The sequence below is a fragment of the Anarrhichthys ocellatus genome, unplaced genomic scaffold (assembly GCF_004355925.1).
Source record: "Anarrhichthys ocellatus isolate YVR2014 unplaced genomic scaffold, GSC_Weel_1.0 scaffold21, whole genome shotgun sequence".
Classification (NCBI taxonomy): Eukaryota; Metazoa; Chordata; class Actinopteri; order Perciformes; family Anarhichadidae; genus Anarrhichthys; species Anarrhichthys ocellatus.
In genome coordinates, this window is record NW_022280051.1 from 3,785,612 (window position 1) to 3,811,120 (window position 25,509).

The 25,509-nt window shown below is 43.4% G+C and overlaps 1 protein-coding gene across 1 annotated transcript in view; it reads right to left on the reverse strand.

Annotated features, from left to right (window-relative positions):
- ptn (pleiotrophin) overlaps window positions 1–21,403 on the reverse strand; it is a 35,522-nt gene extending 14,119 nt beyond the window's left edge. Inside the window, exon 1 of the mRNA XM_031859143.1 lies at window positions 20,998–21,403. The gene's annotated coding sequence lies outside the window, so the exon portion shown is untranslated. The remainder of the gene's footprint in view (window positions 1–20,997) is intronic.
- Window positions 21,404–25,509: the final 4,106 nt, after the last annotated feature.

Here is a 25,509-nt window from a genome sequence, read left to right on the forward strand (position 1 = left end):
GATCACATTTAGCAACTGCTCGCAATTAAGGTCAGAAACATAGTTAAGTGTAAAAGCGAAGACGGCAACAGGAGAACAGAATGTTTGCGAACCTTGAGGGTTTCTTTAGCTGAAACATTAGAAACACCAAGTGATCAGTGTGTGTTAGCTCGATCGAACCCTCCATTTGCCCCATTGATCCACACACAGCTGTGGGTTCCTGGTGAAGGTAACGAAAGAGGAAAGCCAATACTGCCCACAAATCCATGGAGCTTCAGTGACTCCTTGTTTGCTCCAGCAAATACACACGACGATCCACCACTCTGGAGCGCAGACAAGCGCTCCCCATCTCTCTCAACAACAGGCCAGCCAAGAAAAAAAAAAAAAAAAACACACAACTCCCCATATGCACTTTGTGCAAAGGAGAAAGTTGTGGATGGCAAAGACAAAACATGCCGCAATAAGCATGTCTTGTCTTGTGCAGTAAGCTTTTTCCCCTATTCTCCCGCTAGCTTTTCCATCTTTTCATAGCCACTTTTCTTGGGGGTACATTTCACATGAATGTGCAATTGGAAGGAGAAGGTAGTTTAAGTTGCGTGCTCACAGTTTCCTTCCAAGTGATAAATACTGGTCTCAGGTGGAAAAAGACCACACAGGTCATATGGGTCTATTGCTCGGGCCACAATGGACCTTGAGAGGAAAGAACTGACCTTTTCACCCCTGTCTTTGCTATGTGAGCGTCTGACTCACAGGTCCGGGAACAAGCCTGGAGGAAAAACACACACAGCTGAGGTAAAGCCAACACAAAGTCTTGAAATCTAATAGTAATATAAAGGAACCTGTGCTGAGGCAGGACTTCACCAAACAACAGACACAGTCCATAAAACAACCAAGTAGCTGCTGTTTGCATCTCACTGTACCTGCACATACCACATGCTCCTTGTCTGCTCGAAAACAGGCAAATCTATTCAACAATACATGCAAACGTATTGCATCCATCGATTAATCTGCGTGTTTTAGCCGCGAGGGAGGTGCACGTGGAGCGACGGTCCTCGGTAGCTCCGAGTTGAGCGACTTTCTAAGCCCGCCCACTTTTTAGCGGTCCAATCAAATGAGAGTACAAAAGAGGAAGACACTCTGACGTCTGTTTCGGACTTTAAAGTTATCACGTTGCTGTACTGATGTAGAAGTGTCCTCCAGGGTGAGAGCCGTACACTGTGACATCACATGTTGGGTGTGGTAAATGCCTATAGCCTCTTTCTCGCATAATTGATGACCCTCACCTGCAAATGCAGGTAAACTTAATGAAGAAAGGGAATTTCAAAACATCTCACGCAGAAATATCTCTAATTGGATGAACATTTCTGCTCCTACCAAACCATGTCAGATGTTTAGAGAACAGAAACAAAAGAAAACACATCTCATTGACAGATTTTTCTTTCCGGTTCACTGTTTGTTTATCTTTAGAGACAGACGGCGAATGCAGCACTGTGTCCTTGGGAACAGACAGGCAGAAAAATCCACTTCTGAGTGGCTTTCCCATCTCGGTAGCTGTGATTCAGAAGAGGAGCAAATGCTTCACCTCGACACAGGGCATAGTGAAAGGAGTTTCTCGGTCTGTGTGTTCCTTGAGCTGAGCTTTTGAGAGATTCCAGCACAGATGAAATGAGAAGTGTATTGACTAGAGGAGGGGCCTTTGAAAAAAAAAATAAAAAATACAGACAAGAATGTAAAGTCAAGCATAAAGCTCCCTAATAAAGCCATAAAAACAGCAAAAACAGATTACTGGGGGGGAGAAAGTATAACCAGTTGTGTGAAAGGTTACAGCATGAATATAGATACACATATGGTAATATGGTAACTCATATAAGAGCAGGTTAAGAAAATGCTGCTCTGTGCAGTAATGCCTCCGGGATAATGACTGCTATTGAAGAAAAGCGAATCATTTCTCATGGAGCCGCTGGACGCCTTAATTGAGGCGCGCCACCATTTCTCATGTGTTAAGGTGCAGATGATTAGAGGAAAATGCCACACATTTTCTGACTTGTGTTTTGTAAAGGTCAGACTGTCTGGATCCCTGTCAGACCAGGCACCTCCCATGGCCACACAGCTGCAGCCACTCCAGCCGATTACCTCCTGCAGGCTGACACACCAGACTCAGGTCCCGCTAACGCTTCCCCTGGCACTATATAAACTCTGGTCCTGCAGTCTGGGGTTGTCAGGTCGTACCGTCTTTCACCTGCTTCAACCCCGTTGCAGCTTCTGCCTCAAGCGCCTGCCTCCGGTGTCCGTCGGTCCGGGAATCCCCCGTGCCCTCCTTTGTGTTAACGGACTACACACCGCCGCTCTGCCCTCTGTTGTGTTAACGGACTACACACGTTGTCTTCTGCCTCGGTAGCCTCCACCGCCGTTCCGTAAGTTGAACCCCGTTGTTCCTTCCTGAACTAATCTCTCTCCTCTCTGCTACGGGTGTAGAGTACTGGTCGATCTGCGTACTCTCCGGTGTCGAGCCACGGGACATCACACTGTCGATCTGCCTACCCTCCGGTGTTGGACCACGGGCTCCACACCTTCACATACCTTCAAAATAAAATCCGTTACATCGGACTCTGTCTCCTGTGGTCTTGCGTTTGGGTCCTATCCGTGAAATCCCGTGACACAGACAGTGGGGGAGAGTGTGTGTGTGTGGAGAGGGTCCCCGCTATCTCTCACAACAGCCCTGGAGGAGACCGCAGGGAGCCGCACTCTGGAACAAAATCTGCGTGTGCGTGGGTAGCCAAGTCTTGAAAAGTGAGCTCAGTTTGCGGTTTCAGAATGATGGGCCTGTTTAATGATAAAAACACAATAATAAGGATGACGAACAATGGCTCTGTGAGAGCACCGGAGCTGAAACAGCTGAAATTGAAGACTTCTATTTATGCATGAATGCCTCCATTACGCTGATCATATTATATCTACGCCTGCAAACACTCACTCGATCGCTTATCCTCCCACTCATCTCTGTTCCCCCTTTTTCTTTATTATTGGCACTCATACGAGAACATTATGAGCCCCATGCTGTCACTGGTACGACAAACTCCAGTGGTTATCAATTACCCTCCTTTTTTTTTTTTTAGGATTATACAACTGCAGTGCCACAAAACAAGACTATATTCAACTCCCTTTGCAAATGCAACGCCACTTCCTCCCTCTCTTTATATCTATTCAGCTTTGTAATATTTCAGCCATGTTTTCACATGAAAAAGAAGGCTGCACAAAGAGAGGCAGGGGAGCCACACCGGTGGAATAAACTTCCAATGAGGGCTTCTTCTCAGTGGAGACAGGTTGGTAGAATACTGCAAAAAAACAACCTGTTAAGCATCGACTCAAGAGGTAAACATTCCAAACAAATAGAGAATGTTCAAAGTTAGGACGCTGTGGTGGATAGCGAAGAAGTCTGAACGATTGCCCCTGTTTGAAGTAACTTTTTAACAACCTATATCCACTTTTACACTCTGCTGTGTGCTGAATACATACTGTACATCATATCACCGTAAAAGCGTTGGTGATCTTTAGGTTTAAACTTTAACTGATTCATATAAACTACTCCAAAATGCATGTCCATCAAAAAGAAAAAGTTTCAAACAAGGTTTGCTATTAAGTTCCAAAACGTTGACTCTAGTGAGCCCCGAAGGCCGCAAGTTGTCGATGCGGCAATTACATTGTGGTAATTGAATTAGCAACAAATTTGTGTCTACTTTAATAGTTTTGATATTTTGGTCTATTTTATATCCATAAACCTGCAATGGCTGTTTTTGGGCCACATGCGAGCAGCAAAAACCAGCTCTGATCACAAATGTGTAGTTTGAGTGCACCTGAAGGCCGTCAAAGGGCTTGAAAAAACGAGGGGTGAGTATTCAGTTGATCGCAATTTGCAACCTCACAGCTAGATGCCACTAAATCCTACACACTGGTCACTTACAGGGGCTCAAAAGGGACCGACCATCTCACTTTTGGAATCTGAAATGAAGTATGTTTATGCAAAGTAATGCAGTTATTGGTAAAATTCTGCTACTTTTCTGCTGCAAAAAATTGTTTATTGAAATATTTCAGCGTTTGGACGAACTTGAGTTCATTCGTGCAACGGCAAGATCAGATTCTTGGAAGGGCTCTCACTCGTTCAAACTGGACTCAAGCTGCAACAGTGTTCACCAGTATTGTGGTTTTTCCATGTGCGAAATGTCAGAACTAAAAGGGTTCGCAGGCTAAACACTGACGGAGGTGGCAGCATTTAGGGAATATGCTGAAAAAGGCTACACTATGGGAATGTTTAGAGTCAGCAGGTTTGATCATCTTAGATCACGCTGATATGGGTTTGCTGTATTCATACAGCCGCCTGTTCTCATCCCGACCATTAATCTTCATTCCTGAATCACCTGCGCACAGCCATGGCTGCAGGGGACGTCTTATCGCCACTCCTCGCGCTTGTCTGTTTGGGTGTTTGGGTGCCTTTTGATTGCTAGAAATAGCTGGGTTTGTTCCCTTTAGATCCTGGCTGTCTGGCTGCTGGACCTGGTGCAGTCTGATCCCCCATGGCAGCCGCTGACAGCCCAGAAACCGAACGCCGTCCCTCAAGACCCACGCTGTTAGCATCAGCAGTCAGCGCCTCCCTCTCTCAGATGCAGTCTCCCGCCTGCTCTCCAAAGGCGCCAATTTAGAGGTGTCTGTCTAATTGAATAGGCAACATTTATCTTTGCGTGAGTGTGCTTCTGTGTGTGAGTGTTCCTCTCAAGAACCCGCTGAAAGCACCTTGAGTCACTTGTTCATTAAAGTGTGCTGGATGAGAAAGTCTTTGCACACAGCGTGGGCAGCTTTGTCCGCCTGTTGATTAAGCCGTCCTGCCTCCTTCTCTCTTTTCCAACCTGTCTGCCTCTCTCTCTCTCTCTCTCCATCTATTCTCTTCTCCGCTGTATTTCTGTCCACTTGAGCATTGCCGTTCATATCTGAGTTTTTAATTTAAATTGTAAAGAGACTGGAGTTGAACGGCTGTGACAGCTTATTCAAGAGACTCCTTAAAAGTGACTGTGGAATGAGGTAAACAAAGCTGCAGCCCAAGTGACCTGCCATCATGCTTGTTTCTGTGGATTTCACGGTATGTCAGTAATCTTTAAGCCGGGAAGTCACTCATTATATCATGATTTTAGATCTTGCATCGGTATTTTCGGTCCGTCACCGACACAATGTTCAGCATGCTTAGTTCAGCTTGAGGACTCCGTGCTTAAAGATTAGTTCATCCATAAAGCGAACACCTCATCTGCACAAGAAATGGAGGCTGAGGTCTATTTGGAACTGCGTTTACAATAAATTCCAATAGTGACATTTGAGAAAAGTTTCTTTTTTTTATGGCTTAAACAAGAATAAGAATGTCCGTAGGAACTTTTCAAACCACTCTTGCAGAATAGTCCACTTGTGTGCTGTCCCTCCGTCTGCTCGGTATTGCTGCTTCTATCTAATGCACAGCCCTCTGAAGCTTACAAAAGAGATGCATGTGGTTAAAAGGAGTAAGTTAACTTCAACATTGCAGTACCAACATATCTATACATTTCTCTATAAAGTTACATTACAGGTAATAAACAGACTGATTAAGACACTAGATAACTAACAGCTCAGGGACAAAGACTCATGTTTGGATCTTGTCTCGCAGAAAAGTTGACTTAGAGAAGAAAACTTTTTCAAATAAAGTTGGCATTGAACTCACTGGAGTTAAAATAAAGTACACGAAAAAGAGATTCCCCACTCACTCGCATACAGCCTGACACACAGGGAGATCATAGAGTAGGACGGAGAACAAAAGTTTGACTGATGATGATGCAGTCATATCAAAACATAAGGACTTGCAACAAATCAATAAAATGTTAACTTTCTGCGGGCTCCAGAGCTTTCTTTGAGGAAGAAGCTGAGCGACTTTCTGCTACTTCAAAGTCTGTACACCCAATCCATGACCCTGATCTGCACTGCCGTGTTGTTTCAATGTTTCTCCGTGGTAACTGAGCCATAACATTTTATATTCAAACACTGTTGTCCTTATAATCCAAATATTTGTTATTGTGCCCCTAAGTTACAAAAGTTGTCTTAACAACCCTTGTTTTCAGATGGCCTAATTTGTTAATGTGCAACCAAATTCCAAATGTTGGTAGAGTGACCGCAACTAGTTTCACTATCTCTGAAATGTATCATGGTGCCCGCAAACCCTCGGTTTGTTATGCCAGTTATACATTTCTGATAAAGCATAAAATTATGCCTCTAATGCTCCAAATTAGTTTCATGTTGGCACCAGAATTTGTTAAAACATCCCAATTATTTGTATTAATCCTCAAATGTGTGTATGAGTAGCCAAAATTCAGGTTTTGCTATTTTTTTTGTTACCTTCCAAATTTGTTATGGTTCCCTACAAACCCGAAGGTTTTATATAACCTGCCAAAGAAATGTTATTTGTTACTTCTAACGTTTGTTATTGTGCACCCCAAGTCTCATCATTTTTTAAGCACTCCCCCCTAAATGTATAATTTGTTAAAAAAATATATGCTGTCCCACCCACACAAAAAAAGGACATTTTAGACATTTGGGGGCATACTTAAGCCTCAGTTATAAACGTATACAAAGACAGCTGCGGACACCACAGAGGAGTACTAGTCCTGTTTAAACTACCACTACGCTACCACTTGAAGTATAGAGGCTGCAAACTGAGCAGAGGAATAATCGGAATTGGGAGCCCCCTGTTGGCTGTGTGATACTAAAAAGCAACGCGTTTCCTTTGTGCACGCTCTGATGCTAATTTGAATAATAATGACAGCAGGCTGAAAGCGTGGTACATCAGAATTTACTGTACAACCTCAGATTCAGAGCAGGACTCCGTATTGCATACCCCACACACCAGAAAGGAGATATTGCTCATCCTCTGGATTTAAACTATGTTTCCAGTCTCTGATAATCTACCACCTACACACACACGCCAACATTTCCCCACAGAGGTTTACCACCCACTTCCCCCAAACCAGGCGTCACAGTGCGAGGCCGAGAGGGAGCACGACTAAAGCTGCCGGTGGAGAGATAAGGCTTCCAGTTACCTGTAATCCCACACCAGTCTCTCACAGACGGTTTAATGGTCACAGCAGCAGAGTATGGGACCGGGATTAACCAAGACGGAGAACAATACTGTAAGAGCCACCAACAGAAAAGACTGTCGGTGTTTCTGCTTCATTTTCAAGGTACTACAACATCTGTTTGTCTGTTCTTTCTGCAATTTATTCTCAAGATATCAGATTTTTCTCTTTTCTCTTTTTAGCCTGAAGTTTGAGCCGCTACAGGTGGCTTTCTTTTCCTCGGATCATCTTTCGTTTATTTCAAACAAACCACAAACCAAAAACATTGCAGTAAAGTGCAACATGACAGCAGTCACTTCAATGCCTCCAACCCGATGAGGAGCATGAACCGGCCTATAAAACCATCTTAAAGCTGAAGTAAATTGGACAGGTAAGAATTCAAAGATATGCCCACTTGGTCTAAAGATCTATGTCAGTTAAAGCCAGCAATCACTCTTCACTTAATCATTTGGGTGCAGAGTATGTGCTGCTCTCTGCAGTCAGGACATGACATAACCTAAATAGATTGTGGCGCAGTGGCAGCTTCTGCCAGGCAGACTGATTAAACCGGTTTATGCATCAGAACAATGGTGACTTGTGTGAGGAGGAAAGTTTCTTCCTCTCACACGACGCCTGCAGATCTCATCTCGCGTCTTAAAAGGGAAGCCATTGTGACAGCGGTGGCAACATTAGCTCGCGAGGCTTCGCTAAGCTGTGCTGTCACCGAGATGCGCGCCCCGCAAGATGAGAAGTTTTGACTGTCTGACATCGACGCAAGACAACAACAGAGAGAAGTGTGGGCGGGCCATGTTTGCTCACTTCAGCAAAACAAATTGTGGCGGACAGTTTCGACAGCTCTTCCCACTATTTTGAGGACATGTCGTGTTTATAATATTAGTGTCACAATGCTGGCATAGATACTGGAGAACATATACAGTGCATGCTATATATATATATATATATATATATATATATATATATACACACCTCTCGCGTTGATAGCGTGCTCTCCTGAGCCCACGTACTGTGAATCAGAGGTGCTTTTATGAGTTTCTTTATCCCTTCTTGGAACAGGTTTTAAAGGTGCAGGTCTATATGGTCTCTGATGTAGAATAGCAAAGATACCATATGGTGCATTTGTTTTGCTGAATCACTTCAGTCCTGTTGGTTCCCTTGTAGCCTGTGTGGCAGCGGAACAAAGCTTGAGTGCAGATTACGAAAGCCTCACAAAAGGCAAGCAGTTGTACATTTCCCTCCAGGACACACGGCAGCAGTGGAGAGAAATAGCAACAGTTCAACATCTACGTGACGCACGTCGCACACCCTCGACCAGTCGAGACCCCCGCAAGCAATGCCTAAAAAAAGCCTATTGATTTCAAAATAACAATAAAAATCTGCCTCTACAGCCCTTTGAGTCGCAGCATTACCGAGATATCCGTCCAATTTCAGGGATGACTGCAACCGAGCGATTTTAGGCCTTTTAATCACTAACCTGGGCGGTTTGGTAAGAGGCAATCATGAGTGGTCATTGTCAACTATGTTCTCCCCCAAGGACATCAATCAGAGACCCTGCAATTTGCAACACATGTGCCCAACACATGTGGATTCCATCTCCAGTTCCCTCTCACATATCCAGTTGGAGATGTTTGCTCGGTTACTATTCATTCACACACTGCTCCCACGTGGACGACCCGCACAGACGGGATAGTTTCGGTTGCAGCGTTCGATGACGGTGTTCCTCAGCTGCTTTGGTTGGGGATTTGCTTCTCCCTGCAGTTTTTCCTCATCAAATTCCCCCAACAGCCTGTCTGAAACTAGAAGATAGTCGGACAGAGTTGAGGTGAAGCTGTTGTTTTTTTTTTCTTCCCAACATTATTCGCAAAACATGTCAAATGGATTTTATTTTCTCACGAGACGAAGTACTGAATATTAAAGAGCTCTTTCACTTTTTTTCCCCTATAAATAAAATGACTTGAGGTGTGAAATAGAGCAGACAAAACAATAAATTATTAACTTCAATCGTTCATTTAAATGTCTGAATCTCGTTTTTTTCAATGCAGACAAACTTCTTACACGTTTTCTACCTTTCCGTCTTTTTTTTCTGACACAAAGAGGTTAATGTGCATCAGAAATAAGGCATTTGACTTCATTCAAGTGGCAAAATCTGTCACAATTTGAGTAAAAAGAAAGGTTGCGTGATTCATTTTGCTCACTCTCTTTCTGCCGGATCACATCTGTAAAAAAAGAGGCTGTAAAGTTGCACAGCTGAAAATGAATCAGTGGTCACTCCTCAAGGCTGTGAACAGTTTCAGCATATTCACACTGTTATTTTCCACACCTCCCCTTTGATCACTAAATCAGTACTTCATTTCTTTTACAGCAGTAGGTGGGTGTTTGGAATAAGGTTTTAGTGCTAAATGATGATTAGAATTTCCCAGTCCCACTTCTATTCTCCCCATGAAGTGGGGAAAAGCAACCTTTTTTCCCATGACTCAACCACAGATATACTCACACCTATTCAGTAAAGTCTATTTTTCTTCTTAATGTGCGGCAGAAATTGGAAGCAGGGGACTTTTTTTTTGTGACATTGGTTTATTTTGATTTAACTGTCAGTAGAGGGCTCTCATGATCCATCCACAATGGCCCTGACCTCTCATCTGCACTCTGATGCAGGAACTGCATTCAATGACACCCACCATCAACGTCCTTTCATGGAAATATTGAACGGGGCTTTTCTCCGCCGCTCGCTATGTTTTTCTACTCCAAACAATGGGTGGAGACGGCTTTAATGTTCACCTTACTTCACTGTCAAACACAATTTGTCTCTTTGTTACCTGCTGCTCAGTGTTCCATTGATTCCCTCGCAGTGATTCTGCTTCGACTGGACTATGATATCCATGCCCCCCCCCACCTCTCTGCACTATGAGGTGTTCAAAGCTCCTTTTATTTGCGGTGTAGCTGTCATATTGAGTGGATGACCTCATCAGCTACACACTGGCCTCTACTGGGTGAAATAAGTTGTTGCCTGAGGAGAAGGAAGCAGAGGAAAGGTATAGATGCTTTTGGGGGAGAGAATAACATTTCAAATGTTTTTTTGGAGATGGAGGATGTCAGTAGCATTAGGGGTTTGTGTTCATGTTGACGGGTAGTTTTAGAGGACGCAGCGGCGCAGAAAACGATAAAGCCGAATTTCTTCGCTACTCCTTGTGAGCCTGCTCGTCTTCTCATCTACCCAAAACACCCTTTTGGCAGCCTTTGAATTACCTGCTCTCCTTCCTGCCTAAATTGTTCAAATATGTTAGAAGTTGATCAAACGGAAAGGCTTTCGGAGCGCATGGCCGACAGAGCTTTCCCCTGTGGGCTGTTGGGGATCAGACATGAAAACAGGGAAAGAACAAAGGCTTGTCGGGACTGTTAAAGATGCCCGGACCAGAGAGCACATCAAAATTCATTCAGCGAAACAGGCATGAAATACCCGACTGACTGCAGGCACCCCTCAAACATGTCAAAACTCTTCTATCTCTCAGAAAATATAGTGAAACAGGGAGAAACTTACATATGAGACACAAAGCCTTTTACTTTACTTTCTCTGAATCAATAGATATAATGATACAGTATCTCCAATGCATGCTTTATCAACCAACACATATTGTCATAGTAGTCATTTAGACTGATTGTGAGAACTGAATCAAATCTTTATAGACAAACGTGCTTTTAACTAGAAACTATACACCCACTGGGCACTACCTGCCCAACACCAAACAGCAGGCAGACAAAGTAAGTGACTAGCTGGTGAACACAATGGAGCATTTAGCAGCGTAAGAGTTGTGTGAATATTGGACTTAACATTCGTCAGGTGGCCAGAAACCAACTCCAAATTAGTGCTAACGTTGCTTTACATCTGCAGGATGTATAATCGGCAGCTGTTTGGTAACATGTTAGCTATTATGTGACGATATGGTTAACATATTAAAACTTGCATATCTTGTTTTTCTATGCAAAAATGTGAAAAAGGATTTTTTTTGAAACGCTTCTAAGAAAGACTCCTATTGTTAAATTGTTTACTACATCTGCAATGATAGTGTCCCTCAGGTCCTACCCTCAATGAATCAAGCATAGCTAGCGACGCACTATATTCCAAGACCTAGTGACAGTCTTATTTCCTGACATCGAGGAAGCAGGGGGAAAGTTATTTACTGAGAAAGGTGGACAGAGGAAGATTGGACATCCCTGATCTATCAAGGACATGACTTTCTGCCGAAACAAATCATTCACTTTTATTGCATTGTCTTTGGGGCCATTTGGCACAAGGAGATGGAATTGGAGGCTAACCTCGGCGCATTGCCTTCATCTAGCACTGTCTTCCGCTGCTAAGTTTCCCGGAAGAAGACAAAGTCCAGTCTATAACCTGTAGAGTCTGGAAAAACTCGTTCAATTCTTCACAGAGTCTGGCCTTGCTCTCCAGAGTGAACTGCTGATCTGAAACAGTTATTAGACCCAACAGTAAACGATGATGCACCGCCTGTGTGTCTATCACATCTTTTTTTTTTTATATAGCAGAAAACAACTTAAGCGATCTATAAAACATCTGACACCAGCTGGCTGGAAGTTAATTAAACACCTGTTTTCCCAAAGAGAAATCTTGCTTTAACACTTATCTTTGTAAACATGTAAATAACGTTTTATATGTAATGTCCTTGACTTGAAAAAAGAGGATGGGGGGGGGGGTGGCGGGGTGGTAGTGATTGTCATGTAATTGGTACCATGGTCTCAGGGGTATGCATGTGTCTGTTTGTATGTGTGGGTTTGAGAGAGTTTTAAGTGGAGAGCAGTCACCGAGGAGGGCACGTGCAGCACCACAGAGATCCACCGCCTGAGGTCCCTTGAGGTCCTCTGACGTCAGCTGGAGAGGCTGATGGGAATTCAATACCGAGCATCCACAGCGTCTAATTTATTCCACAATAAAATCGACTGCAGCTTGTTTGTCTGCAGTTCCATTGATGGTTCGGGCCGATGAACGTCACTGGAGTTCACAACCGATTCTTCAGCCAAAGAGGTTTCTGTAAAATCTCTTTTCACATATTTGTTAAGTTGCTAAAACGAGTGCAGAATAACAGAAAAAAAACCTAAAAGCAACCATGAATTTAAAATACAATAAAGCCACGGTTCATTTACTGCATTATGTGCTGCAGCGGTGTTATATAATAGGACATTGAACAATCCAATAAGCCACATACACTAAAGAGAGTGGAAACATCTGTTCTCACTGTAAAGGTGGCCACAAGATAATAAAGAAAGAAAATGTTCCTTTCAAAATATGTCCCATTTTGCAACCAAACTCATTTAGTTTTGTTCCACACACACACACACACACACACACACACAATGGCGTGTTTGCTGATGCCCACCTCACAAATCCATCCCATTCCCCATCACCCTGCCTCTGCAATAATCTATTTCCATCCATCAGGAACGCAACCCACCAGATTTTCCTGTGTGCCCGCTGTTGTCGCCGTCTACATTCATCTGCACAAAACACTATTTGCTCCAGCTTTATTTACAAAACCGTGAATGCGACGATACTATATGTGACACAATTTACAAGTAAATAAGGGAGCCCATTCCACTGCACGGACAGATCCGATCATTCCCGTTCAAAATGTAAACTCCGTGCTGCCGTGCGAACACCAGAAGCCCCTCTCTGACGCGGGCTGTGCTCAGCTGTGGGGTGGGTGTGGGGTTAAGGGCTGGAGGGAGGCGGTGGGGGAAGTGGCTCTTGCCCACAGTCACAGCCCAGGGCACTGAACAGGACCTTTTCACCTTGCCACTGAGAATTAGACCGGTCAGAGGAGACATCGAGTCCTCTTGTACAAACGCTGCAGAGTGGCGGGCCGAACAAGCTCTCTAACTTTAATGCGTGTCACACAAGCCTCTGCCATCAAGGTATAGTTTCACCTCCCAACGTGACACACAGTTGATTTTGTAACTCTAGTGCTGAACTGCTTGTCTCTGCAGAGCGAACAAAGTCGGGTACAATTTTCTACAATAAAAAGAAATGTCGCATTGCTGGCACGTAGTTAGATTTCTGACAAGCATCGTATCATACAGACGGTTCACAATAAAGTGAATAGATCAGTGGAGGAATCTAACAGATGCTCGTAAAACATTAATGCACACCACAAATTATTGACGATAACACAAGATTGACAAAAAGTCAACAAATTTCCCTTTGCATCCTCTAGTCCTTTACATGGCAGCAGTCAGGAAAACAAATGTGGATCTTAGATATTTGATTTGGAAATAATAGACCCTCAAGAGAGCCAATGTGTGTGTTTTATCAACCATAAAGGTACAGAGTAGTTTTGGATGCCAGTTCAGCCTCCATTAAAAGTGACTATTAAATGTGATGCTCTTAAAGTCAGTTAAGGCAGCGCACTGATCGGGGTACCTGGTTGGTACAGGAGAAAAACAACACAAAGATCAGGGACCAATTCCCAGCAGCAGTGCTTGACCCCAATTGGCAGTGTGGGTGGGTGGGAAGCTGGTGAGGGATCAATCTCCTCTGGTTGTTTAAGCCAAGAGTAGCAGATAGAAGCAGCAAGAAGTGCAGTGAAGGGTGAACTGGCTGTTCAAATGGAGGCAAAACTGATTTTCTCTATATCCCCTGATGATTATGTTTAAAGGTCACTCGGGTACATAATTGAACTTTTCAAGGTACAAATGGCAGAGGTTGAAAGTCTGAGCTGCCAGAAAGGGTACTTCAATGCACTTGTTCAGGGTGCTGCTCCTGGGACGAGCCTTTGTGCTCAAAAACCAATGCAACACGTTTTCAGAGGCGGTCAGCTGGTGTCGGATGACATCTCACGGTACTTTTCCGTCCACTTGTTTTTGTGGCCGTTTTCAATTTGTGCATAAAGACCTAAGTGGAAATGGCAGAAGTTCAAATGAAAACCTACAAAAGCTGTAGTGGAAAAGTTGTTTAGCATTAATGTGGTGTTAACATGCACACTAATATTCCAATATTATTCTGAATATGACAATAGTCTGAATTTGATACGGGGCGTGTAAACAGCATATTCCATTTGGATATTCCCAATCAGGCTTTATTCCTAATGTCGCATTGTCTGTTAAGATGTGGGATATGCCGATATTATTCGGGTTTTAAGAGCATTCTTTGGACGTGTATACAGCATCTCAATTGGGTTTTTTACTATTGTCCTTTTTGGAATACGGGCAAACTAAGTATTTTTGTGAACCGATATATGCCTCCGCATAGCCCAATAAAAAAGGAATTAGTGCATGGATGGGGGAGGGGGGGCTGTTGCATGTCACCTGGCTGTCTGTAAACCATAAAGGCTGATAAAAAGACCACGTGGATCAGAAGAGACAAATTTATTCATTAAAAGACACAAATGCCATCTCAGCTGTGATGCAGCAGTGAGATGTCTCAATCTATCAGTTACTCATGTTCCATTAATTGTATAATCTTGTCATCTCCTCATGAACATATACATATAAAAGGTATAGTTAAAGCAAATATGCACAGATTTACATTTGCAGATATTTTAATGGAAACTGTGAGATTCTGTCGAAGCCTCTTAATGCTCAGTAGTTGAGGTTTGTGTGCTAGCTGAAGGCTTGGGAGCGCTGGGATCTTTCTGTGATACACTGTCGGGAAGGGAAGGTGGCAGGTGTGTGAAGAGCGGGCGTCTCGAGGGTGGACAGACACCCCCTTCCACCAGACAATGCATCGGGCTGTAGAGGGCGTCGATCTAAAATGCTCAGAGGGCTAAACATTATGAATTCACATTGTGTTTTTGTCTTCCCTCTCCCAGGCCGAGGCCTTGCACTGTACTGTCCTCGTCATGTACCGAACAGCATGTGAATTGTTGCTTTACAAGCCCCGCTAACATTTCTAAACTCCAGCGGAGACAGAGGGCAAGGCCAGAGCCCTGGCCTGGTGTTTGTGGTCAGATGGAATGTGAACTCTGTGTGAGAAAAAAGAGAGGAAGTAATAATGAGGCATCCCCCCTCTGCTGGTTGTTTGTTTGGACAGACCGGCTGTCTCACAGCACAAGCTGTGGACGGAATACTAATGGATAAGACTAATGATTCTCCCTCGCCTCTCTCCCTCTCTCCTTGATTCCTTCACACTCGACTCTCCTCTCTCACCCCTCCTTTTCCCGTTCCCGCTGTGGATGAAACTTTAAACTCTCGAGCCAGAGCTTCAAAATGGATAATTCAGTTACGACGAAGGGTGACAGCTGTGACATGCACGCTCATGTTACAGTATCTATGGCAAGTAACAAGTGCGCTGAATGTTTTCTCTCTTGGGGCTTTGTTGAACACACCCCCACCATTACTGATCCTGGTTTTTTAATCACTTATTGGTGGGTGGTCATAAAACCATCCCTGGTCGTTGCAACCATAGCGTGGGCCTTTCTAATCCTCTGCCCATCCATTTTAGGTTTGTAACTTTCCAAATCTTTCTCCAGAATGTGGCGCCTTGAGGGAGAAACAGGAAGACATCCCAGAGCTGCAGAATCTCTCCACTGGGCCAGATTAAAACCTGCTGAGATTTAACCAAGGATTAGACACCCCCTTCGGCAATTGGGGGCTGTATAAACTGTTTAAAATTATTTTGGTATTAAGTATTGAAGATGTGGAGCTTTAAGCAGTCTGGTTACCACAGTTAGGCCTAATAACAAGATCTGCAGGAGGGAAAGGGAAGCAATTTTCTATTTTGGATATATAATTTCATTGAATCCATTGAGAGAGGATTGTAGAAGAATATATGCATCGCAATGTCATACAAAGTATACATTATATAGTCTCCACGTTGAAAACAGTTGGTTCATACAAAGGTTTATTGGTGATCGCATGACTGGTCTCTCTTTAGTGCCGTTTTAAAAAATACTGACGGTTTTAGCGTATTCAAGCTCTTCTAATCAGAGAGGTTTGTCATCCCTTTGCATCTTCACCATTAGCAATCCAATTAGCAGCGGGATAGGAATGCAGATACTAAGTGGCAGACGGTGTTGCGCTGCGATGCTCACGATCAATTTAACTTTCCATTTGAACATCAGTGGCCGCATCACAACCAATCCCTGCATCGGTGTGAGTGTGAGCGACCTGCCGCTACACGTCTCTGAATGCTTTTCCAACCTCTTTTATCACCGTTCACGCCGAACAAGAATCAAATTCTCCCTGTAGAAATGATTATAATATCGCTAATAACTCTACTGGCCGGGTCGAATCCACTCCCGGCTACATAACAGCCAAAGAAGTGACTCTAAGTAAAATGAGATTGCATTGATTGAGCAGATAGATTACAGCATTTAGGTGGAGCTTTGGCAGCATATTGGCTGTATGTTATTTAATGGCACCCTCCAGCTTTTACCTGTGAGACATTCAGCGAGGCTCTGGATTGGGGAGAAAGTTTTCTTAGTCAATAACTTTCATTTCTGCTGCACCTGTAATAACCACGAGAGGGACAAAGAATGACCGGATGGTCAATATTAAAAACGGACAATTTCTACATCTTCCACTGAATTGATGTGATGCTAATATCCAGTATGATCTTATTTTCTTTTTACTCCCCTCCTTTCAGTGTCTAGCTTTCTCTCTGACATGGTTCGTGAGAGAGACACGATCATCCCACAGTTCATTAGAGGAATACAAACACTCCCCACTCCCCTGTGCTTCACACTCCGAAGCCTGCACACACGCAAACTAAGGGGGGGGACCCTCAGGACCTGTATTCCCTGTATGACATTTGCCTAAGATATACAACAGCAACATCTATGTCCAAAGCCTCTACTGCATCTTGTACTCTGCAGGAAGTGTTTAAGCTGCTTGTGAGATAATCAAATGGCACACAAGCTTATACGCAAATATGCAAGCTCTTTTTTGGCTCCTTATTTACATATCATAAAGCTGTTTAATATTCTTTTGGGTTAAATTACTTTGTGTAATGTTAAAGGAGTCACTCACAATGATGAACCCCAAGAGAATTACCAAACACTGGCCGGGGAGACGTTAAGTGAAGGCCGCGGCAGTTCTCTACGCCGCGCTTGTGAAACTGCGGTAACGTGAGCCGCAGAGTGCGAAAACCGAGGTACCGCTAGTCGCCTTCCGACTTCCGTATACAAGCGTTGTGTTATAGTGGTAAAGATAATCTCTGAACAAGGCGGACGGCGTTACTACGGTTTTGCACTCGACGTCTCGCGATTCTGCAGTTTTGGAAAGAGAGGAGTGAGCGGAGGGGTACTGAGTTAGATGTCATCTGCAACCACACCGTGACACAGAATTAATGTTGCAAGACGCCGTTACAACAGTTTCACATCTCACACTGGATACCTGGAATAGTAGCCAGAATACTTGCATGGTTTGCAAAGGGATTATTTATGAGTGATTTGTACTAAAACTTGCAAAACCGCTGGTGTGTGGGTTTAAATGTGCCACAGACAAACTGCAATCGATTCACATCCAATTACATGTTCCAGTCTTACATTACTGTATGTTTACTTTCTCAGTAGGTAGAGAACTTATGTTCCAACCCTGTGACCTTAGCCCTCTCCTCTTTCATTCACCAGCAGGCCTGGGGACGGTTTGTTTCTATGTATTTGGGGGGTGGATGTGTGACTGAGTGGGACACTAATGAGCTGACTGATTACAGTGGAAAGCCTCGGGTTAGCATTAGCTCTCCGAGGATCAAAAACCAGATCAAGCCAACGGCAGAACGGAGAGATGCAGGCCTCAATTAGATATTTGTTTTTCCACAGGAAAAGTAGAAAATCTGCACGCATCTAAGGAAGGAAAGAAAGGAGCTGGTGGACGTTTGATTCTGATCAAAGAGCGACAGAGAGGTTTATAACATGCCTCGACACTTGTGCACGAACACAAACCCTTACTCGTGTATTTAAATTCCTCCACAAAAGCATTGGTAGCCCCAGCAATGGGATCCCTCAGACAATCGGGACCGACACCACACAAGAGGAACAATCTCTCATCGCCGGCTTCGAGGTTTTTCAGACAACTTTGATTGTCTCGCTCTTGGCTGTAATGAGATAGCTGCTGGCTTGACGTCTCCATGAGAACGTCTGCATTTCCACACGTTACCATTAACAGATTGATCAGGAGAGCAGACACTGCTCATCGCCGCAGCTGAATAAAAGCTCAGGGAAAGATTTCAGAGGCAAGCTGTCCTCCTCCTGAAGGTCTGTCCGCTTCAACACAACAGTTTATTGTAGTTTATTGTGGCCATTATTCTAACCGGTCATTGAATGAGTATGTTGTACACACCGACCTGAGTGAAGTATCAAACACACTTAACACTTTCAACTAGGAGACCAGTGTTCGAGTTCAGGTTTTCCATACTTATGTTACATTGTTTTTTATGTTTTACTTTCTTATTTTAAGCCCAACCATGATGTTTTTACTAAACCTAACAAAGTGGTTTTGTTGCCTAAACCTAGTTTTTTAGTTTGAATTCAGAATGATAATTGTGGGTTCACTGCCACCGTTGTGGAGCGTCATTGCTTGATGGACTGGGCTACAGTGCCTTGGGAAGTGACGCCTGACCGAGCGTCAGAATGTGACGAGCTGTGAAGAGAACGGGTTGCAACCTACCGATTTTATGCATCATGTTGCGATTACTTGTCATCTGAAATTACTACTCTGCCTTTTTTTTTGGTGATAGAATGAACGCTTCAGAGGAAGGAAATAACATTGCAACATAAAAACTGGTGCTCTGGAGTTTACCAGTCACTGTTTACCAGGCAGGAAGGGGTTTAACAAAAGATACTTCTGAGTTACATAATGGCAAGTGTAGGATCCAGGGTTTTTGGAGCTTGGCCTAGAACGGAATGTCAGGATGTATCAGCTTATTTTTTTGTGAATTAAAACCTGTATGATTGTTTCTTGCTCTGTCTCTCTTCTTTTAGCTCTTTCCCCACATTCCCAGATTTCAGTAGTGAACTTATCACCGAAAGGAATTGTGGCCAAATCCAATAAAATAAGGCCCAGTTTGCAATACCCCAGAATCCTTCTGTAGAGTTGTATCATTAGCTTTTCAAGCTCTACTTTATTGCAACTTCTGACGCTTTTCGGATATGACGTCTACAAATGGATGCAATGAAGGATGGTTCCCTGACCGGCCTCTCTAATGGCATCTCTCCCCCTCCTCCTTTCTTCTACTCCTCTTTTTATCCCGTCCTCCCTTTCTTTGGAGGCCCTCCGGACCCCATCAAGGCTCATTCTGTTCATCCCACATGTGAGGGGTCACTGCGTACCCTACAAGAATAAACCAGCCACTCAATGTGAGGATCTTTGTGTATGTCCTCATCCCCCTACCCTTTTTTTCCTCTCTCTCTCCCTCACTTACTTGTGCCCTATAGATGAGAATTGGCTCCATTCACGGCTCTTCCCTCCCCCCTGGAGTGGACTTCTCAGAGCCCTAACAGCGCAATTCTATGCCTTATTGCTCCAGCTCCTCCATGGAGAGCAGTCTCCTCAAAGCATTTGTGAAAACACAGAAGGAAATGAACTGGCTTTGTGCTCGGTCTTGACATATATATATATATATATAGGCGTGATCACGTGGTGAAGTTTGCGGGGCAAGCGTTTAACAAGAGAAAAGGGCAGAATGTGTAAAATGTCTCTTAATGGCCTCCTCATGGCAATCTTAGTAGAAAGATGCCAGGACCTATTTAAAAATAAAGCAGGTTTATGAGTTTGGCCCTGCTGGCTGTCATCCAGCTTAATCCACATTGTGTTCTGACTTCCTACGGACCCAAAGCTGGTCTCTCAAGCTCATCTCCACCTCATGTTTAATCTCCCACAGCTCTTTCATTAGGACCACACCATGTGTTGATTGTAAAGAAGTGAAGCGGACACCTCATTTTGAGCAAGAATGAGCCGGAGAAAGCTTTTGTCCACAGCAGGAATGCCCATAAGACAGAGAGGAACACTGTTTGGTCTGACTCGGGTTGCTATACCAGTGCTGAAGAAAGCCATGGCAACGCAAGCAGAAGGTCTGCCGGACCACATAGCGCCGATACAAAACGGCTGCTCCGGGTTTGTCATTCCAGTCAGGCCTGACCCAAATTACGACATCCCCGGCAAAAGTGGCCTACTTCAACCAGCGCACATGCACAGACATGCTTTAATTGGGCTTGCATATATTTGGCTGATAGCGATAATAAACAAAACATATGGATGTTTGAAGTCTAATCACTGAGGAGATGGCCCTGTTAATGATTTAATACCACAGTCCATAGCCCATGGCTGCTGGATTATTGTGACTTTTCCGATTGTTTACCCAATATGTCTACAAGCCACTTTTCCATCTGCAGTTATAATTCATAGCATTTTAAGCTTAATAGTCTTTTATGTTTTCATATGTTTATTATCTCTTATCAACAGCCTCAGGGCAAAATCTGCTTAGAATGGGAAGAGCAACAAAAAAGCGATTAGGACCATATCTGCAGAAGCGTTCTGGTGAAGCATGAAATGGTAAAACAAACAGGCAAAATATTAGGGAAAATTACAGGAATGCAAAACAATGTTTTGATCGGCAAAAAAACTTTTCACTGAGTTTCTTTTGCAACTTCACGCAAAATTCTCTTATTGTGAGATTTAAAAACATGAGCACAACAGAGGGCTGATATCGGCAGTTCTGCAAATCGCATAAATCCCACCCCCAACATACGCACAGATACACACACACACAGAGAAATGGCCTTCATATCACCTGTACTGCAGAGTCTCTCTGCAGAGAACACAGTTTAACTCCAAACTTTTTCTGTTCAAGAAACCCCCTCACCATCTAATCACACCTACCCAACGAAAGCCATGCATCTGTAAGTGTGTTGCCAGAGAAGAAAAATCCACTTACTTTACTTTGGAGGTCTGGTAGTTGTATATATCAGAGCTTGAAGCAGTATTTTCTCTAGGTTCTTTTCATCTGCACCTCTGCCCCTTTATCCTGCCTCTCCAATACTACTTCTCTTTGTGGGCTGAGCATGCGATAGCTGTGTAGTTTTTTTTTTCTCGTTTTTTTTGTGTGTGTTGCATGGGGTGAGGAGGGGGGTGGGTGTTGAATTCCGGGTTTCCTGTCTCGTGATCAGGAGCTCATTACCCCCAAGGTCACTCCAGGGACGCCCCTGCCTGGCACTCACTGAGACACCAGAGAGAAGATGTGAGATTGCCAACGAAGAGTGTGAGACAAAGAGAAAGGAAGAGAGCAATTAAGAGCCAAAGTGCCTGGGAGCTCCACGGGGACGAGGAGACAGAGCCGAGAGAGAAAAAGTGATGCACAGATACATATAAACAGAATGAGAAGGGAGACGGTGGAGAGCCACTGATCCAAATGCTAACAGGGGGGGGGGGGAGATATTCAGGAGGAGCGAGCACACACAACAGCTAAATGTGTCTGTAGGAGCCGTTATGAGCCCACGGAGTGAGCAGGCTGGGAGCAGCAGCTCAGCCAAACTACACAGTTATATAAAATATCTTGTTGATCCATGGAAAAGTGAGTCCAACCACAGCAATCTATAAAATATTGACAAACAGCAGCTGGGCTCTGCATTTGTTTTTCAGCTTTTTAGATGGGCAAGCAATGCAGAAACATATTTTCTGTGTCAAATGTGAATGAAATCTGAGTGTATATATCTCCAATCACTGTTTTTGTCACAAGATTGAAGGGTTGTCTAACTTTATAATATGTTGTTTCTTTTATATGCTGGGTTTAAGGTCTTAAACTATGTGATTACAGTGATTGAAGCCAGTGAAATCACTGTTTTTGTGACAATTTGATTTCCAAGTAGAAGGCTATTTGTATCGGAGGGGATAAACAAACTAACTCATTTAAAAAAAAATTAAAATGAGTCTCCTTTTAATTGTCAAATATGAATTTCGATAACTCACCTAAACATCTATGAGCCAGTTAATCTACCGTCTGTCTGTCTCTCTCTCTCTCTCTTATCTCTCTCCTCTCGTGTTTCTAGTTCGATCCATTTTAGCTCTTGTTTGTGGCCAGATATGCTTTGAGAGGGAGTGTGGTAATAACGTGTGTGTGTTGTACTCTCAGGGTGTTTGGAATGGCAGATGGCTGGAGTTGACCCTATAGAGCAGCACTGGCACTCTGCCACATCTGGACAAGCCTGGATTGACAGGTTACAGCACACACAATCAATAAAGTCTACCATTAGATCACACAAAGTGTCCACAAAGAACTATGTACAATACTGATGTCTGACCACCTCTGTGAACTCTATGTAGTCCACACACAGAGATATTCCCATATTTCACTTTATAAGGCTGTCTTTTCTGGCTCGCATTATTGATTGAGGGGCTGGCACGGATAACTCATAGTGCCAAGAGAGCAGCTCTTCAGCACATCATTTTTAGATAACACATTTTAGTGCCAGCCTGCTGTTAAGGTGATACAGAGCTGTTCACAATGTGATTATAACGCACCATTTCACTACTTTAATGGTCATTTACAGGCGGAAGCATATTCAAAAACTATTAAAAAGTGTGATGGAAACTCAGCGTCATTAATTCTAAAAGAGGGACACAAATTACCATTAATGGTCACCAATGATCAGCTTCCTTCTTAAAACTAACGGCAGAATCTTCCCACCAGGGATGTTTTTAAGTCAAAGATGAGTCTCGGTTGATTACCATTAATATTACACTAAATTTGAAATGTTTTCCCTGCACGAGATGTAAATATGAATGGCATCCTCCTTGGCTGAGCTGTGATCATAGACTGTATATACCAATTGGACATAGCCACTGTGGCGTCGTTGGGGACTACAGGTTTGAAGTTTGAAGTTTGGCATTTCGTCCGCCGCCATCTTGGTTTTGCCCGTCGCCATCTTGGTTTTGGCTGTTGCCATTTTTGGTTTTGGTTACTACTATCTTAGCTTTCTGGAACCAGAAGTGACACGAGAGAGTGAAACCAAGTACAACCAAATGCTAAATACTGTAAGTCCTTTTTAGGCAACCAAAAGGGTTACAATTTACTTTCATGAACTGAAAATACGCTGTTGAAGGGTTAATTTCCGTTAGAATAAAAATAGTTCCTACATGAAAGTGCTCACAATAAGATCTGTGGATTATCTTGAGTCAAGCTTGGAGCACCACAAGCCAGGTGCCTTCTAGTTCCATAAGAGAAGGCAACTAACACCAAAACAATGTAGATGGATAAATGGCAATACAGGGAAAAAAACATTTTCTATTTTGGAATAAACTGTCCCTTTCAAGTCTAAGAATCAACTCTTCCCTACCACGCTGTGCAACTTCTTTCAGGTTGATATGAAAATGATGAGGGGGGTAAAGAGGTGATATGTGAGACGCAATGTTATGAATTTCAAGAGAGGCCTCAAACACCCTTTGACTTGCAACTGAATGCTTGTTTTGAAAGTCATCAAAGAGGCTCTGTGTTGAGAAATTGTTGAAATTGGCGAGCAATAGGCCAGCAGCAAAGTAATGGATGATTTAGTAAGGAGCCTTTAGGCTGTTTGGTGCATCTGCTGCAGAAAGATATGCCTCATCTAAAGTCTATAGATTAAGCCAGAAATAAAGGCATTGATCTTTGGACAAGAACAAGCAGTTGAACAAAGATGAGAATTAAGCTTCACTCCAGTGCACTCGTAGCCAAATAGCATCAAAAAAAAACAATATGTTTTCGGAAATTCTACAAATGAGGAATGAAAGTCTTTCCAATCTCAATTTTTCTGCATAAACTTGTTGTGTTTTTGTGATAATTACCCTGCACTTCAGTCCATTGTTCATTCCTGCTGCCTTGAATGTTGTGATGCAGCTGCAAACAATGCAGCTCCACATGTTCAGCATCATGTTGCACTGTTGGGGATTTCAGTGATGGGCAGTAATTAGTATGACTCATGGCCCCCCGCTGATAACGATATACCAGTCCACTGCTGCCGTCTCATATTCAACTCATTAATAATAGATTTCATCCATTTGCACCCCCGCCCCAGCCCTACCCTAAGTGTGTGATATGCTTTGTGCCATCCACGAGGAGCTTCTCCAATGATATCACTTCCCACATTTGATTAAATGAGATATGACAAACTATAAAAAGAAAATGATGAAAAAAGATCCTCGATGGCCGAGAGGTTTTCTGTCCAGCTGAAAGCAGAAAAGAGGCTCCAGAAAACCGTTTACACTGATATAACAGAGTTTGAGTGAAATATGATCTTTATATGGAGTCCAACAGCTCCCTCGTTATTGCTGTCGTTGTGAGGCTGAACAGAGCCGGGGATGAAGTCACCGTTGAGCCCCGCTCACCCCCGTTCGTTTTACCATATGTCCGCCTGCAGCCCAATAAGAAGACGGCACTGACTGGGCCAGTTTGCGGTGAGAGTCTGATGAAACCAAATGAAATCAGCCTGTCGAAGTCAGCCACGGTCTTTTTTTCTTTCTTCTTTTTTTTTTAAGCCACAGATCCATCGGCTCTGCCCCTCCATCCCGTCGTTCCCCAACACAAACACCACAAAGTATCCGCACAGATGAGAGAGACGGAAAATGGGTCGAAAAGTCTTTTTTCCACACCTTTCTTTTATAAGCAAGTATTAAATTTCAGCAGCATGTCTGGAAGGAAATGGAGATTGAATTTATGGCTGTAAGAAAAGGAGAGAAAATAGCTATGTCTCAGAGCTTCCTCCCAAATCACTCAAAAACTGTTTGGAGGTAAAAGAATCATGAGAAAGCATATTGGAACCTCCAATAATACAACATATTCCAGAGTTAAGGGCATACGCTTTCTTCACTGCTATTGTGCATACATCCTATTCTTCATACGAAGATAGTGCATGAGGTCAAAATGCAGGAACAAAATGTCCTGACAGTGTGATTCACAGAATGTACCCCGCTAAGCCGTAAGTCATATCAAACACAGGAAAAAAACACTCACACACACACACACACACTCTCTAAACATCTGTGGGGCCATGACCGCCATTTAAATTTGTACTCAGCTAAATACTGTATGCAGCTGTCTACCCGACACCTATTGAAACAAGTCAAGTCAAGTTTATTTCAACCTCAATCACAAGTTTGTATCGGGGAGCTTTGCAATACACACACACTCTGTCCTTGCGCCCTTGATTCAGATAGTGAAGTGCTCTACAGAAAGAAATCTTATCAGGAGAAGTGGAGAGACAGATCTCAGGATATAGGGCCCTTAAAGTATACATGTGCTGGATAGAAGCAGCACTATTGGTATTAGTAATTACAGAAAAGTGCTGCAATGATGACGTATTTTTGTAGGCCACCCTTGAAGTTGGCATCGTACTGTATCCCTCCACAAAAAGCCAATGGGATTATTGTCAAAAATAAATACCATATCTGTGGCAAACAAACGTTTATGATACTTACA